This window comes from Echinops telfairi, unplaced genomic scaffold, assembly GCF_000313985.2.
Source record: "Echinops telfairi isolate 266 unplaced genomic scaffold, ASM31398v2 ScPeMD7_4;HRSCAF=17, whole genome shotgun sequence".
Taxonomy (NCBI): domain Eukaryota; kingdom Metazoa; phylum Chordata; class Mammalia; order Afrosoricida; family Tenrecidae; genus Echinops; species Echinops telfairi.
In genome coordinates, this window is record NW_022103900.1 from 3,931,755 (window position 1) to 3,948,520 (window position 16,766).

A 16,766-nucleotide genomic window follows, 5' to 3' on the forward strand; every position below is an offset into this window, starting at 1 on the left:
GTTACACGAAGTTGAAGGGGTTTCCTGACTACAGGAATTCTTTTTCACAATCACAATAGGCAGTTTCAGACCTCTAAGGCGGGGAGCGGTTTTCTTGTTTTCGAAGAGATTTCAGCAGCACTTCCAAACTAAGCTAGACTAGGAAGGAACGTTTGGTGATTGCTTTCAAAACCAGTCACTGGAAACCCTGGGGGTCACACTGATCCCAGAGCAGTAGCAGAACCGGCAGTGTTAGCTCTCCTGTGCATGGGGTTTCCATAAGGTAGGGATGGGCTTCACCCAAGTGCACATGAAAGTTGGACACTATCTAAGGAGGACTGGAGAAGAATCGGTGTATTTGACCGGTGGTGCTGGCGAGGGATACTGCGAGTACCACGGACTGTCAAAAGAACAAACGGATCTGTCTTGGAAGAGAAGCAGCCAGAATGCTCCTTAGAAACAAGTACAGACTTCGATGCATGTACCTTGGGCATGTTATCAGAAGAGACCAGTCTCTGGGAAAATGACATAGCGTTTGGCATAGCAGAGGGCAGCAAAAAAGGAGGAAGACCCTCCAGGACATGGACCAGTGCAGGGGCTGCAGCGAGGGGCTCCAACAGCACCACGGTGAGGATGGCACGGCACCGGACAATAGTTTTTTCTTTCTGTTGGGCATGGGGTCATGATGAGTGGGAATGGACTCAAAGGCACCCAACCACAACGCCAAGGGACGTGTGGAGGGCACCCTGCAGGCTCTCCTAATGTCACCAATACCTGCAGGGAGGGGGATAAATGGTCTATTTCCGAGGGTGCATATTTGTTTATCACATGCTTCCCACAATGGAACATAAGCACCACAACAGCAGACACTCGCCCTGTTCTATTTCATATGCTCTGTCAGCACCCAGCCCAGTGCCTGGAGCATAACCAGTGTTCATTCAGTAGATATGAACAAGTTCAATGAATGAAAGAATGAGCAGTGCATCCTTCAAAGTACGGGGGCATGAAAACTGGTGAAAAATGACCTTAACATTGGAATGAATGAATTCAGAAAGACACTCTGGTGTAGTGGTGGGTGATGCAAGGCCAGCAGTTCGAATCCACCAGCTGCTCCACAAGAGAAAGATGAGGTTTTCTACCCCTGTAAAGATTTATAGCCTGAAAAAATCCAAAGGGACTGTTCTTTGGGTTGCTAAGAGCTGAGTCAACTCAGTGGATTTGTTATTTGGGGGCTCATATTTTTATTATGATTTCAAATATTTAATGAGAACTCCACACCACTGAATCAGGCTCTTTCATTGTCCTTATTATATCATTGATGAAACAAGTCTGCCGAGGTTAAGGGAGACTGGTCCGGGCATCATGGCAAACACCTGGTAGAGTTAGGGCCCTGACCCATGCTTGCCTGGGCCCCCAATCCTCTGCTCTTCCTCTGAACCATGAGGCCCTCGAAGCACTTGGTCTTTGTGTATTGGCCCAGGGCAGCCTCGGGAAGTCCCCGGGGGTTCTGGGGCACAGAGACAGAAGGTGAATGCCGGATCCTTCAGGACAAGAATTCTTAAACTTTTTCCACCCGCGATCCTTGTTCAACTGAGAAATGTGCAACGCTGGCATGTGCTGCCACAAACACCTCAGATTCATTATGTGTTTGATTTAAAATTAATTTTTGGTCATTGGGGGTTCAGAAACCTTTTACTGTTGCCAAATGTTTGTGACCCTCCCATCCCCCGCCCTCCACTCACACATATTCTGCTACGAGATTCCACCATTTAAGAAACTTTGCTCTAAGCGTCCCGGGAAATGCTTCAGAAAAATCTCAAAATGTTTGGTTGTTGAACGACTTCCGGACCCCAGTTTCTGTGTCTCTGCCTAAAAAAGACGTGACCTTCCAGAGGGCTCCTTCGGCTTGGTCCACTCTTCGGGATCCAAAGGCCAGGGCGGGCACACCCAGCTCTCTATGAGGGACTGGTTCCTTGCTTTGGCTCCCTCCTCGTTCAAGGAGAAGGGCCCCAAAGTGGCCCAGATAATGTACTCACGGCTCACTCGATGAACAAGAGGACCGTGTGTCTCTCAACAAACGAGGGCGTGAAAGCATTCGCAGGAGAAGCCCATTATATCTGAGTTCCATGCTTCCATGAACGTTTGGAACCCCCTTTGTAGATGAAAAATGACTTGATTGAACAAAGTTAATTAATTTTCTTTACAGAGAGGCTTTCCAGCACCTTTATTTTAATAATATGTACGCTGAAACTTCAAACGAAGAAAAGAATAAGGAGCGTTTTTTCTGACTTTATTTTAACCATGGACTTTTCTCTCATAGAGCATCATGGGGGACTATCCATTCTTAGAAAACACTGCAAGAAACACTTCAAAGAGCTAACTACCTCAAATCCGATGCAGCACTTTCATCAAATACATTGTCACTTGTTTCAGGGCCCCTAGGCTGGCAGGGAGTGGCTCATGTTCTGCAAGCCATACTACCCAAAGAAGGAAATGTTATATAATAACCAATAGCCAGTGCTTATTGCGTGGGTATGGTCAGTCCACCAGGCCCCAGCAAAGCATGGACACATGGTTGTTTCATGGAATACTCCAACAACCATGTGGATCGGTTCTATTTTATATAGATCCATTTTACGGATGAGGGTAGTAAGGATCAGGAAACAAATGGCTTGCTTACAGCTAAAACCAGTGTGCTGGTTAGATTTTTGCATCAACTTGAGTCTGTATGAAAAGTGGAGGGGTGGAATCCTCCAGAGGCAGTCCCATGTGGGCCACCTGACCCTGAGAATGGTCAGTGTCCTGCATGGTTCCCCGAGATGCTGCACCCACTGGCCTGTGAGTGTCCTGCATCCCACTTGACCGTTCTGTGTTGATTGCCAGCAGCTATGGCTGAAGTGGAGCCTGGCTAGCACTGGACTTGTGGACTGAGTCGAACTGGGCTGAAATGCCTTCTTGCGATAAGACCATTTTTTATATAAAGCCCTTTCTTATAAAAATTTGAGATCCCTGGTTTTGCTTCTGTAGACAACCCTGTCCAACACAACTAGGAAGCAGTGCCGAATAACACCTGCTGATTAAAGAAAAGGAGACAGTCCTCTAGGGACGTTATTGATTCAGACAAGAATCGTCAATGGCTGACAAAACCATTAGGGAACAAGCAATTCCTATGGTCCCGATGTACCTGCTTTCTTCATGGAGGTCATAGAGGGACCATGTGGGAAGCGGAACATTGGAGGAGTCTGAGCATCACCATCGTAGGGCAGTGCGCAGTCTTAGCACCAGTCATGCGGGGATACCATGTCTTTAGGGACAACATGAAACATAAAACCCACCCAGGAAGTGTTGCTTCTTTGGATCAAAGCTTGACTGACATCAAAGCTTTAGGTCTAATTGACAGTTTACACAAAACACGGGGAAGAGAGAAGCTGCACAGCATCGCACGGAAGCCACCAGGTAAATTCAGAAAATGGGCTGAAGAGCCGCGGCAGCATGGTGCTCTAGCACCCAGTGACCAATAAAAGGTTGGTGGTGTGAAGCCAGCCAGCAGCTCCACAGGAAGAAGACTAGGAGAGCTGTCCCACACAGACTCCGTTCCGGGATACAAAGGGGGCAGTGCTGCTCTGACCTCTAGGGCCACCAAGAATCAGAACGGGCTTGAGAGCCCCTCACCTAACCACCAGCCGCACCATCTGCCTTAGTTGGTTGGACTTCCTAAAAGTCGGGGGCATAAAAATAAGGGCAATTCTGTATTAAAGAGACACCTATAATAACTCGATGCAATACTATGTCCTGGATCGGATCCCAGTTTGGACAACCAGGTACAGAGGACATTCTTGGAATACTAGTGGGATTTGAGCATGGATTAGTAAAACCCAAACATCAAACCAAACGCGCTGCCACCAAGTTGCTCCTGACACATAGTAACCCTATAAGGACAGAGTAGAACTGCCCCTGTGGGTTTCCAGGATTAGAACTCTTTCTAGGAGGGAGCCTTGTCTTTCTCCCAAGGAGCGGCGCTGGTGGTTTGAACTGCTGACTTTGTGGTTAGTGGCCCAGTGCATAACTCACTACACTACCAGGGTTCCTCATAGAGTGGTCCTAGAGGATATTCATCAGTGACTATTTCTTGTATGTCATTATTTCGTATTTATAAGGAAAACTTGAGAAAAACACCCTGTGCCTAGACTCCAACATCTCATGTGAAGTGACAGCTGTGTGACGAGGGGGTCATGATACACTGGCTATTTCTAGTATTCACCAAGCGACGAGCCTATCGAGAGCCAGAACTAAAGTCTCCAGCTAACTGTCGCCAGGGCTCAGCTACTCAGCAGCGTCCCTGCAGTCAGTTCACCTCGCGGTGCCTCCTGAGAAGGGGAAGCTCAGTCTCCACTGAGAACGCTTCTGCAGGCAGCTGTCCTGAAGAAGCTGCCAAACAAAACGGACACGAAAGTCCTTCCTCCTAAGCCCAGTTCCCCCTGGGTCAAGGCCAAGAGGGCTCGGAGAGGCTACATCTTGAGTTAATGGCCACAGAGAGACCGCCTCCCCTCCACCACACTTCTCTTCTTCCACACTGAGGATCCACAAGACCAGCTGGCTCCGTCGTGCCCGGTGGACCGCACTGTGGTCCAGGCTCCGGGCCTCCCTCAACTTTGTAGACTCCAGAATTGCACTTCCAATCTGTTGAGGGATGATGAGTGAGTTGAATATGCAAGTTATACGGAGATATTTGTTTGCTGTGAGACACATAATTAAGTTTTGGAACATGGCTCGAGGACAGAGTCAGCTGACGAGGCAAAAGGCTGACGAATATTGCATAATTTCATAACGCCATTGCTCCAAGGCCACCCTGGTGAGTGCCATGTATTCCTGCTAATTCCCCAGATCCCACGGAGCCCTTTACACTTGGAGCTTATTTTTCCTCCTTGCTTTTTCCCAGCCTATGAACCCAGGCAGTCGATTTGCCAGTATTGCCTCCTCGCCTCTGTTTTCCCATCTGCTTCACCACCTTACGCAGGCAGCTGTCAATGCAAAAGTCTAAGGGAGGAGCTGGAGGCTCCTTCATGCCACTGGCACGCCTGCCTCACCTGAGAAAACCAAACGCACTGCCACCGAGTCCATTCTGACTCACAGCAACCCCACAAGACAGGGTCGAACTGCCCCTCTGACTTTCCGAGACTCTAACTCAGTACGCCGTAGAAAGTCTCATCTTTCTCCCGAGGAGTGGCTGCTGCTTCAAACTGCTGACAGCCCAGTTAGCAGCCCCAAACATAACCACGATGCCACCAGGGCTCCTTGCCTCATCTATGAGTGTCACCCATAAGGCTTTCTTTAATTCTTTGTTAGCAGCCAAGGAGTCTGGGAAACAATCTGGCCTCAGACCTGAGCTGGATTCAAGCTGTAGTAGTGAGGAAGCGAATGGTGACTCCCAAGTAATGGATGACTGTGGTGGTGCTGGGGGATGAGCACCGGGCTGATAACAACAGGGTCAGCAGTTTAAACTCACTAGCTACTCTCGGGAGAAACAGAATGCTTTCTACTCCAGTAAAGATTTACAGTGTCTACAGATGGGCTTTGGGTCTCCACTCCGCACTCCCCCTCATTCACAATATGATTTTTGGTTCTTGGTTGCCTGTTAACTGATCCTATCAACACCTCATGATTACACAGGCTGGTGTGGTTCTTCCATGTGGGCTCTGTTGCTTCTCAGCTAGATGGCCGCTTGTTTACCTTCAAGCTTTAAAGATCCCAGATGCTATATCTTTTGATAGCCAGGCACCATCAGCTTTCTTCACCACACTTGCTTATGCACCCATTTGTCTTCAGAGATTGTGTAGGGAAGGTGAGCATCATGGAATGCCAATTTAATAGAATAAAGTATTCTTGTATTGAGGGAGTACTTGAGTGGAGGCACAATGTCCATCTGCGACCTTAATACTAAGCCTATAAATATATGCACATAGATCTATTTCCCCATCATCATATATAAATATGTTTACATATGTACATGCCTATATTTAGACATCTATAAATGCTCTTTGCCTCCTAGTTATTTCCTCTATTTCCTTTTACTTTCCTTTTGTCCCACTATCATGCTCAGCCTTCATTTGGGTTTCAGTAATTCCTCTCAGTTACATTGCCCTTGATCAAGTCCTACCAGGCCTCCTATACCCTCCTCGCAACTGGACATCCCCTTATGGAAGGGTCGTGGGGAGGAGATGAGCCAGTCAGGGTGCAGTGTAGCAATGATGAAACATATAACTTTTCTCTAGTTCTTTAATGCTTCTTCTTCCCACCCCCACTATCATGATTCCAGTGCTACCTTACAAATCCAGCTAGACCAGAGGATGTACACTGGTACAGATAAGAGCTGGAAACACAGGGAATCCAGGACAGATAACCCCTCAGGACCAATAATGAAAGTAGCAACACCAGGAGGGGATGGGGAAGGTGGGGTAGAGAGGGGGAACCTATCACAATGATCTACATATAACTCCCTCCCTGGGGGATGGACAACAGAAAAGTGAGTGAAGGGAGACATCAGACAGTGTACGACATTAAAAAATAATAATTTATAAATTTTCAAGGGTTTGTGAGGAAGGGAGGAGTGGGGTGAAAGGGAGGAAAGTGATGAGCTGATACCAAGTGCTCAAGTAGAAAGCAAATGTTTTGAGAATGATGATGGCAACAAATGTACAAATGTGCTTGACACAACGGATGGATGGATTGTGATGAGTTGTCTGAGCCCCCAATAAAATGATTTCAAAAAACAAAACACCCCCAAAAAGAAAGATATAACTAAAATATATGTATATATTTATAGTGTCAGAAACCCACAGGGGATCTAGTCTGTCTCATAGGTTCATCGTGAGTCGGTATTGCCTCAAGAGCAGTGGGTTTGGTTTGGAGTGATGGGGATGGTGACAGCTCACCTTGAGTCAGGCATGTGCTAAGATCTTAATTAGGATCCTTGCATTTAATTCTCACATCAGCTCTGGGAGCACAGGTCCTATGGGTGTCCCCACTTCACAGATGAGGAAGCGAAGATGGGCTGTCTGAGTAAGGTGCGCAGGCTCGCACAATGGGCAGAGCCCAGGCACCCACTCCGAGATAGTTGACAAGGAACCTTCATTCTGAGGTGGCTTTGGGTGAACTTTAATCTCCAAACTTTTGATTCGCAGCTGAGCACGACCCACAGTCTCCTAATGTGTCATGAATGTGTATTGTCCATAATATTGTTCTTCCGAAAGACAACCCCAAGCATGGGAACATGGGAATTTCGAGGTTGACAGAAAGGAGAATGACCATGACATGATATGTGGAGTGGTTCTCTTTTACTATAACCTCTGCTTTTCTTTTTCCTTAGTGGTACAGTGGTTGTGCTTTGGGCTGCTATCTGCAAGGTCAGTGGTTCAAAACCACAAGCCACACCTCAGGAGAAAGATGGGGCTTTCTACTACTGTAAAGAGTTAGAGTCTCAGAAACTATCAGGGCAATTCTACCCTGCCCTATCGGGTCACTATGAGTTGGCATCGACTCTATGGCAGTGAGTTTGGGTTTTCTTGCAGTTAACGTGCCCTGGTGGTATGTCCGGTTCCTCATCGGACTGCTAACCACAAGTTCAGCAGTTTGAATCTTCAGGAAGAACGATGAAGCTTTTTGCTCTCAGAAAGAGCTACAGCTACAGCTACTGAAGTGGGTAGCAGTTCTCTACCGTCATTATGAATCAGAAGCAACTTGCTGATAGTGGGTTGGGTTTGGGGGGTTCCTTTGGTTGGGTTGAGCTAGTTTTGTGTTATAATTTTAACACTTCCCATTCTGAATTAGGGTTGTCACAATGTAACCAATGACAATGATAAATGGTTGAACGGATACATTTTTTGATTTGTATTTTCACACATACACATAAAAAACAGCAACACCCAAACAACAAAAGCCTCAGTTTGGTTAGGACATGGGCTTCTGGAGGTTAAGGCATCATCAGAGTCCATTTAGTGCATGCTTTTTTTTTTTCATGCTATAACAATGGAAACTGAGGCCCACGGGAGTCAACAGGAGACAAAAGCTTAACATGCAAGATCTTTCCAGCACTGTATCCTGTGAGAGAAACAGTTAACCTTTTAGTTCTGAAAGCACTGGGCTCAGTTGAGGGAAAGGGAAACACGGAAGTAGGGAATACAGTGCACGCTGCACACGGCTCTACGGAGAGGGCAGGGCCATGAGAAGAGGGCAGGGCCTCAGAGGGAATCTAACAGCTGAAGTAAAAAGCCGAAAGACTGTACAATAGGCAGTGGCTGGCATCAGTGTCACAGCAGAGAAGCCTGGGGGCGGACCTGACCAGTGCAGCGATGCTGGGGACAGACACCGGTGTGGGTGGAGAGGTCAGGACTCTAAATAGAGACGGCAGCTGAACCGCTTGATCTGAAAGACCCGAAGTGACACGGACTTGATTTGTTTCCTTCAAACTTTTCAGTCTGACTAACTTTCAGACTTATCCTAGCAAAGATACGACACCGACACAATGCATTCTGGGACTCTTCCCTAAAAACCAAGCCCAAACCAAACACCTGGCCACTGGGCCGACCCCTCCTCATCGTAATCCTGCAGGATGGGCTGGAACTGCCCCACTGGTCTCCGAGGCTGCGCTCTTCGTGGGAAGAAACTGCCACATCTTTCAGCTAGCGGGTGAGAGCAATACATCGACGCCACCCAGGGACTCCACTGATATGGTTAGCTAATTAACACTTGCATTTTATCACGTTTATTTTGTTCTATCTCTTTCTCTTCCTCCCTTCTCCCCTTTTGACTTTCTCTGTCTAGAGCAGTGGTTCCCAACCTTCCTAATGCCGCGACCCTTTCATACAGCTCCTCAGGTGGTGGTGACCCCCAACCAGAAAATTATTTTCGTTGCTACTTCATCACTGTCATTTTGCTATTGTCATGGATCCTCATGTAAATATCTGATATGCAGGATGTATTCTCATTGTTACAAATTGAACATAATGAAAGCATAGTGATTAATCATGAAAACAATATGTAATTCTATATTGTGAAATATTTATTTCTAATGACAAATAAATGAAGCTTTGCCTTGAAGCACGGTGTCACATGGGTAACAGTCTTCACGCCGAGTACTCATAGGTGGGCGTATCTGCATGTGGGCGGACCCGCCTGGAGACAGATAGAGGAGCGGTGTCTCGAAATATGTGTTTTCCGATGGTCTTAGGAGACCCCTGTAAAAGGGTTGTTTCACCCCCAAAGGGGCTGAGATCCACAGGTCAAGAACTGCCGATCTAGATATATGAAGGGGCTTCAAAAATTCAGGGGGGAAAGGAATACAAAGACAAGAGAATTTTCCCACAACCTTTTTGAAGCTCCCTCTTAGATACACACAGGCACACAATATTTCTGAACTAGTTGAGAGTCGGTTGCAAACCTTGTTGCTGTGACTAGGTGCTGTCTTGTCAGTTCTGACTCACAGTGACCCTGCGCACAGTAGACTGAAACACTGCCACCCCTGGGCCGTCCTCTCCAGAGTGCCTACGTTTGAGCCCACCGATGCAGCCACTGTGTCCATCGACTTTGTCCAGGGCCTTCCCCTTTTCACGGACCCGCTACCTTCCCCAGCTTGATGTCCTTCTCCAGGGCCTGGTCTCTCCTGACACCAGGTCTGAGGTGTGTGAGACGAGGTCTCGCTGTCCTTGTCTCTGAGGAACGTTCTGGGGGTACTTCTTCCAGGACAGATTTGTCTGTTCTTTTGGCAGTTCGTGGTAAGTCCAATATTCTTTTCCAGCAGCATAATTCAAATGCACTGATTCTTCTTTCGTCTTCCATAGTCAATGCCCGACTCTCATAGGCATAGGGAGGCAACTGAAAATACTATGGTTTGGGGAAGGCACCCCTTAATCCTCAAAGCAACACTCGAAAGAGGTCTTGCACCACAGATTTACACAATGCAGTGCATGTGCAAACCCGGTGCTCCTTTATCCCTAAACATTTCAGTGTGTGTTTCTTAAAAACACGGACACTTTCTTCCGTACTCATGGTACAATGATCAGAATTAGGAAATCAATATTAATATTATTCAATCAAGCGGTCATATTCATGTGTTGCCAGTTGTTTCAATAACCTCTTCTATGTTGTGGTTGTTAGGCACCATCAAGTCCATGCCAACCCACAGCGAGGCTATGCACAACAGAAGAAAATTCTGCCCAAGATCCTGCGCCTTCCTCACAATGATTCCTATTCTTGAGCCCATTGTTGCAATCACAGGGTCAGTCCATCTCCTGGAGGGCCTTCCCCTTCTTTGTTGCCCCTCTACTTCACCAAACAGGACTACCTTTTCCAGGAGCTGGTCTCTCCTGACCACATGTCCAAAGGATGACCCTTGCCTCAAGGAGCACTCTGGCCACACCTCTTCCAATACAGTGTGGTTTGTCCTTTTAGCAGTTCACGATATTTTCCATAGTCTTCTCCCACACCACAAGTCAAAGGCATCAACTCTTCTTCAGTGTCCAACTTTACATGCATATGAGACAATTAAAAATACCATGCCCTGAGCCAGGCAACACCCTAGTCCTCAAAGTAACATCCTCACTCTTCAACACGCTGAAGAGGTTTTATGCAGCAGATTTACCCAAAGCAACTTGTCTTTTGATCTCTTGACTGATGCTTCCAGGAGCATTGATTGTGGATCCATTCAAGACAACATTCCTGACAACTTTTCTCCATTTCGCATGCTGCTATCCACTGGTCCAGTTGTGAAAAGTTTGATCTTCTTTATATTGAGTTGTTCTCCATAATGAAGGGTGCACTCCTTGATCTTTTTGGGGGGGGCGGATCCTGGATGATATCTTGCATTCAGTTGTTATGTCTCTTTAGTGTCGTTTAGAGCAGTTCTTCAGTCTTCTTTTGAGTTTTGTTTTTGAAGTCTAAAGGCCAGTCCTTTACAAAACACCCCTCCAGTTTGCCTGCTGTTTGCTGTGATCACCTTCAGGTGGTGGCCTTTTGACAAGAAATCCACAGGAGCAGGCCTGTTCTTCCCAATGCACCCATCGCATCAGGAGGGACATGCTGCGGTTCTCCCAGCGCTGGCTCTGCAGCCTGCATAGGGTCAGGTGGTGTCTGCCATGTTGCTCCAACGCCTCTTTGTACTTAGTGTAACTTATGGGGCTGTATTTTGAGACTAGGCAAATGTCTCGTAACTCTTCAAACTTCTACTTCTTAGTTGAGCATTCCTGATGAAAACATATATCATTTTAATGGTTGTCAAATGGTAGCTCTCCGTTTCCATCACACCTACATTTATTTCATATTCTTTTCCAAGGAAGAACTTAGCCTCTTTGTTCCTTCCTTTAGGAGTTTATTCAGTACAATATACAACTTTATTGTCGTTATTTACTTTATTACTCAAATGGGTGTAAATTTAGTAGTGGCTTTAATTTTTTAAGTGCTGGGGCAATAGACTTCCAAATGAGCTCTTCAGAAAGGAGTGTCTAATGTTAATGATTACATAAAGGTGGAGGCCTATGTGATAACAACAACAAAGAGTTCCTCCTATTATTACTATTTACTAGGGTAAATTGAAAAGTATTGCTCCAAAATCACAGATAACGTTACTGGTTCCCCATCTCCCTTCCACCTAGGTCTCTATCCTTCTGAGGGTGATGTGTCCATCTCCCTAACCTGTCCCTGAAGAATTCTATCCTCTTTGACGTACACACATCAAAAAAGCAGCTTTGGAATTCTCAAAGGATTCAAATCATGTTCCTTTTAAAATGTTCTTTAAGTTTTGTCTTTTTTTTTTCTGGGGGGGGGGGTCGTGTTGGAGGGGAGACACCCGAAGGGACAAGATCAGGGCTGTAGGGTGAATGGGGTAACGTTTAGTAATAGAATCATCCTAGGACCACCCTTGCTACCCTTGAAGGATAAGCAGATGCACTGTCACAATTACAAAAGCAGCAGCAGCAGCAGGTGCAACTTTCCTGGTCTTTTTCTCAGCAGTGCAGTTTGAAGTTTTCATCAGCCTTCTTCCTGGTCAGCCCTCAAATGTCCTGTGTGCTTCAAGGAAACCTATAGTGATCTTACTTTGGAATCCCCCCAAACAGTTGCCATAACCTGATATATATATACACACATACCTCTCTGGCTTTGATTTAACTAGCCCAACAGATCATATTTTGACTGGACTTTCTTTACAGGCACTGTAACCAGACTAAGATGATCATTTTCCTGAGAGACCTTGTCTGCATCCACCCACCCACCACAGACATGCTTAAACATGCTTTGCTTGGAATAAATCTAGGCACGTATGAAATGAAATCCTAGTAGTCATACTTTTTGACTTACCCTCACAAAGGTAGTTTACAAGTTTTTGTGAAAAAAATTCCACTTTCCTTGCAGTCCATTTTTCCATGAACCTTTTGAAGCCCCATTGTACGAGTACGTTTTAAACATCAAGGGATGCTGTATACTTCATATATGTTCTCCCATTTCACGTTCACCACTTACGATGCCGTGTTCTCTTTCGTGAAAAAATGAGGAAAGTAAGGTTCTGAGAAAAAAATGGGCTCATCAAGCTCTCGACACTCTTCTCGAGTGGCAGCTCTGGTTACTCTTGGACCCTGGTGCCTTGTGTAAAACCCCAAGGAAACAATAAGGTCCCAGAAGCTGAGCTGCATCATCCCTAAGGGCAGCCAGACATTTTCTTTTTCAGAACCTGAGAAGTACTGCCAACTCTTGCATGTTTTAAAAGTGGGCATTCGGGAACTGGCTCCAAGTCTGTCATCATTTTGGGAACTTCCCGAAGCCACTTTGTGGAAACTGTCCAACTCTGCTTGAAATTCAGGAGGAACGCGTAACGCATGATCATCTGTGACGCAGAGTCAGACGGACAGGACTCCACCACGCCACCAGGGAAGCATTCCCATGGGTGAAGAGAAGTATGAGCCAAGTTTGGGGGTGGGGGTGGAGAGAGGGAGGGAATAACCAAGGGCCCAGTCAAGCAGGGTTTCTTGAGAACTTTCATCTATTCCCATCTTTAGACCCCAGGGGAAGCCAACCCTTCCCCATCTGCCCTTCCGGAAGACCACCATACTGCAGTCAGCTTCTTACAACAAGACCACTGCCTCCACCACCACCACGCCACATCACTGCTCGATTTTAATACCAAAGCCCGGCTTCTGTGAGAGGGAATCTGCGTGAAAACAGGGCTGCGTGCTAGGAAACAAACAGAAACGACTTCCCTGCTACAGAGGGAGAAGCACAATTGGAGCTGAGACTCACTCCCTTACCCACGAGGAGCAAACTAAAAATAACAGACACCAAGGTGCTTCCTGCCAGGCAGTAAATCCAATAAGCAGAGAAGATGCCTCAACCCGGTGCTGGGAAGTTATCAGCCAGCTCGCCCCCACCGGAGAGCGGCCATGTGGCTCGCAGAGGGAACAGCTGCCAAGCAGAGCCCTTCAGATTAACCCATAGGTGGTGTTGAACCACTTCCCATTAAGATATTTGCAAAGCAAACCAAAATGATAGCCCCACTGTGAGCGCTGGGAGCCGGCCAGGAGCACTGGCTGTTCCTGTTGACACAGAGGGCTCTCCAGGGACAGTTCGGCCAGCGTGAGCAAGGCCGCTCCTGCCGGCCGGCTAGACCGCGTTGATCTTAGGCCATTGGACTCTTGGTACCAGGCCCCCTTGATTGTCTAATTTCCCAGCCCCGGCAGTCGCTGGAGCTTGGCTTCACCAGCGCTCTCCTCCTCTCCCTCTTCTGAACCGACATCAGTCGGATGAGAAGAAAAACTTCAATCCATCCTGCATTTTCTTGACCCGGCGAGAAGACACGCCTGCAAAGTTACTGAAGGCAAACAGCCAAAGCGTGGCACGACTACTATTAACAGCCTTGGTGGCGCACACGCTCAGGTTCTTTCTTCTTTTCAAGAGACCCCCGAGCGATGCTTAGGGAAAGGAGGTCGGTGTGTTGATGGCCAACAGGTAGGAACCAACGGCCATTTAATTAATCAAATGCATGGGGAGCTGAAAGCACATATTCTCCCCTTCCCTCCCAGAGAAGACAATAAGTACACGTTAGGCAGGCTGTGGAAATGATACAATCATCTTTCAATGTATAGGCTCCCTGTGTGGTTTCCATGAGGATCAGGCAACACTCATCTGTAAAATTTGTTTTGAAGCAAACTCTGTTTCCTGCAACATTCCCGCCATCAGCATGTTTTGTTTACTTGAGCTCTCCCAACTAGGTTCTCTATGTAAGGTATGTTTGTCAACAACTCATTCTGAGCCTGAACCTGGACAAGGTCCTGATGAGGAGAGAGGCCGAGCAGCTATGAGAGACGTGTAAAGTGTGGACAACTTCCCATACGCCTCAAATGGCAAGTGCGGGAAAACAGCCAATGCCCCGGCCAAGGAGCCATTCCCTCTCACAGGGACTCTAGGGAGGACTTTTGAGGCTATGAATCTTTATGGGACTCTTTATTCCTCCTGGTTTTGAACCACAAACTTTTCAGCTAGCAGTACAGTGCTTCCCTGACAGCACCACCAGGGTTCAAAGAAGGGGAAATAGAGAAAATTGTCTGATTGTTGTCATTACTTATTGCTACTCAGAACCAGAATTTCGGATCGTCAAAGAAAAAGAGAAAAGGTGATGATGAAAACTAAAGCAGAAGAAACCCCTCCAATAGTTCATTCCACGCATCTCGTGTAAATCGCCTCAAACCCTTTCACGGGATTATGTAAAGCAGGTACGTAAGCCAAAAGGGAACTGATGAGCGGAGGGTCAGCCAGCTAAGTTGTAAGTTTGATGGAGAAAGAAGAGAGGGCAGGAGAGCTGCACATTAGTATGGTTTTCAGACATTGTGCATATAGATAAAGATTGCCTAAAGAGAGGGAGAAAGATTTAAAAGCAAAGGAAAGAAACTAAAGAGAGATTGAGATTTCGTGAGAAAAAGGTAGAGGCATTATCATACTAAAATGATTTTTCATAGAAAAATCATAGAAGAAAGGAAAGAGTCATCTGACAGGTGTAAGTACAAAGTTAGCAAGTGACTTCTTTTAAAATCTTGACCACATAATTTGGTCTTTGTTGATGTTTATCCAGATAAGCAGTCTGTGTCCACGTGGATGCTTTCCCAGAGGGAGAGTGACCCCACCTTTGCAGGCAGGTCAACTCTGCAGAAGGCTCAACATGCTTATTGCCATCGAATAGATTCCGACTCACAGCAATCTGATAGGACAGGGCAGAACTGCCCCTGTGAGTTTCTGAGACAGTAACTCTATGGGAGTCAAAAGCCACATGGTTTCAAATTGCTTACCTTGAGGATTGCCGACCAACCCCAACCACTCCGCCACCAGGGCTCCTGAAGAGGCTGATGGCAAATGCACGTAAGGAGAGATTAATGCAGCCAGATACGTGCATATCTGCCACTGATGACATTAAAGGTCTTGGTAAAAGTATGTATGCATGCTTTGAATTGAATTGTATGCCACTAGGGATAGGAATGAGATGGTGAGGTCGTAACCCCTGGTACCTGTGAACGTGACCTTGTTACCAGTTAACACGAGTTCATACTGGAGGAAAGTAGGCCTGAGACTTTCTCCTCCTGTAAATAGTTAGTCTTGGAAACCCACAGGGCTGATTTTACACTGCCCTACAGGGTCACTCTGGGCCAGACTGGACTCGACGGCGGTGAGTTGGAGGTTTTGAGTTTGAACCCAATATGAGTGGTGTTCTTACAAAAGAGGGCAAGAAGTTCAGAGGCAAGAAGGCCATGTAAAGAGAAAGTAGAGGTGGATTTAGGCTAGAGAAGCAAGTTAAAAAAAACCACCTGGAGCTCCCAGACGTTGGGGATACCATGGTCCTGCGGATACTCAGACTTCTAGCCTATAGATCTGTGGGCCCTCCCTTTCCTTGTAAACACCCACTCTGCACTTTCTCATAACAGCAGCCCCGGAAAACCAGTATTTGTACATTGTCACTTCAGAGAGATGAGTCTGAAATGCTGTCTCCAAGATCACAGAAACCTTTGTTAAACAAAAATATAAAAATGTGAAGCTACTGTCTCATGCCATGTCCTCCTTCTAGGTCAACACACTTCGGTCCCCATCTCTGGAGCCTTCCCCACAGAATTCAGAGTTATATCACCTAAAATGTCAGCTTTGGCCTCCTCAAGAAATGAAATTCAGGTTCCTTTTAAATCTGCTACCCTCAAAGAATGAACAATGCTTTGCCGGGTTGGAGAAAAATTACTCAGTACAATTTTTCTGGCCTTTTTTCTTACCAATACAGTTGTCAGCTTTGTTAAAACTTCTTCCTAATAAACCCTTATGACTGCCCTGTGTCTTTTGAAAAAAAATCTATCAAGAGATTCCCTCCAAGGAATCGCCAAAATACAGGTGTCACAACCTTCGGAACCGATCTCTCTGTCTAGAGCCTAATTGGCCCAGGAGATGTCCTCAAAGCCACTGTCTTGATTGGGCCTGTTGGGGAGAGAAGGCACACTACGCAGAGGGAGACAAGCAGATTATGAGATAACCTGTCTGTAGTCGTCCGCCGATGGCAGAGACACATTTCAGCACGTTTTGTTCGGAGTAACCTGTGCAGGTGTGATGGTTAGATTTTATGTCAACTTGATGGTACCTGTGTGGAGGTAGGGGTGGAGTCCAACCTATCAATCTGGTCGCAGATTGATGGTGCCTCCTTGGGGATGTGCCCCGCCACCTCTTAAAAATCATTTTATTGGGGGCTCATACAGATCTTATCACAATCCATATATACA

The 16,766-nt window shown here is 46.6% G+C and overlaps 1 protein-coding gene across 1 annotated transcript in view; it reads right to left on the reverse strand.

Annotated features, from left to right (window-relative positions):
• The window catches only part of LOC123520887 (myosin-IIIb-like), a 193,699-nt gene that overhangs the window by 132,831 nt on the left and 44,102 nt on the right, over positions 1–16,766 (reverse strand). The gene's annotated exons all lie outside the window — the stretch shown is intronic.